The sequence below is a fragment of the Lactuca virosa genome, chromosome 2 (genome assembly GCF_052849685.1).
Source record: "Lactuca virosa cultivar CGN04683 chromosome 2, Lactuca_virosa_CGN04683_v6, whole genome shotgun sequence".
NCBI classification, from domain to species: domain Eukaryota; kingdom Viridiplantae; phylum Streptophyta; class Magnoliopsida; order Asterales; family Asteraceae; genus Lactuca; species Lactuca virosa.
The window spans coordinates 74,905,797-74,906,956 of NC_136427.1; the positions used below are offsets into that span (position 1 = coordinate 74,905,797).

Sequence of the window (1,160 nt, forward strand, 5' to 3'; positions counted from 1 at the left end):
TAATATACTCCCACCGTAAGGTGCATGGGATAAGGTGGACATTTAACCACACGAAACACCACACATCCGGTTAAAATTTTGAACCAAAGAATCAACGTACAGTGATATTACACTATATTCTTTTTTTTAATGTAACTTGTACGTAACAATATATAAATGCTTCACGTTTATTAAAAAAATAATGTAAGAAATATTAGGAAAATGAGTATTGAATATTTTCTCGATTTTAAAGAATAAAAATAAAAAGAAAAATGAAATGACGTTTGGTTGACAGTTGACAAATTAAAATTTAAAAATAAATAGCATTATCCAGCCTTAGAATCGTAGATATTTATTTTTTGATTAAGTTATTTACACAGTTGATTTTTAATCAACACAATCTCAAACTATTTGTTTATTAACCGGGATAATGATTTAGGAGGGTAATTAGGTTTTTAGTTTGTCTGTTTTAGGCCAATAAGGTTTTTTTGTGCGTATTAGACCAATATGGTTGTTATTATCGTTTAGAAATAGTCATTTTTACCGGTTTCTTCCTGTTTAACCGGTAAAAATGACTATTTCTAAAAGGTAATAATAATCATATTGGTCTAATACGCACAAAAAAAAAAAACTTAGTGACCTAATACGGACAAACTGGAAACCTAATTACCCTCCTAAGTCATTAACCCTAATTTTAAAGACATTGAGAATATATGACCATCAACAGTAAACTAGTTCGTTTAGAACTCGCGTCGTCCCATATCGACCAGAAGAAGAACCTGCTACTCCTCTATATGGCGAAACTCTTCACATATAGTCGTCCCTTCGGGGACATCCGATAAAATTGGAACGATACAGAGTAGATTAGCATGGCCCCTGCGCAAGGATGACACACACAAATCGAGAAATGGTCCAAATTTTTGTTAAACTCTTCGTCGTCTTCTCTGAAACCCTAGTGTACAAAGTATAAAACCGAAACGTCACCTTGAAGTAGTGAATCGAAATGGACCGAGCGTTCTATTTCGCTTGTTCAATTTTAATGAGGCGAAAGTAGTTTCGGTACTGATTCAGCTTCCATCATTCCTAAGCCTTGGAGTATTTTATTAAAACTTACTTCAGGTAAGGCTTTCGTAAAGATGTCGGCTACTTGATCAGTGGATCGAACAAAATGGATTTCCACG

At 33.7% G+C, this 1,160-nt stretch overlaps 1 non-coding gene across 1 annotated transcript; it reads left to right on the forward strand.

Moving 5' to 3' along the window:
* The first annotated feature begins 798 nt into the window (after positions 1-798).
* LOC145161890 (U6 spliceosomal RNA) lies at positions 799-901 on the forward strand. Its single transcript, XR_013738750.1, has one exon. It is a non-coding gene; the product is annotated as a U6 spliceosomal RNA (small nuclear RNA).
* The last annotated feature ends 259 nt before the right edge of the window (positions 902-1,160 follow it).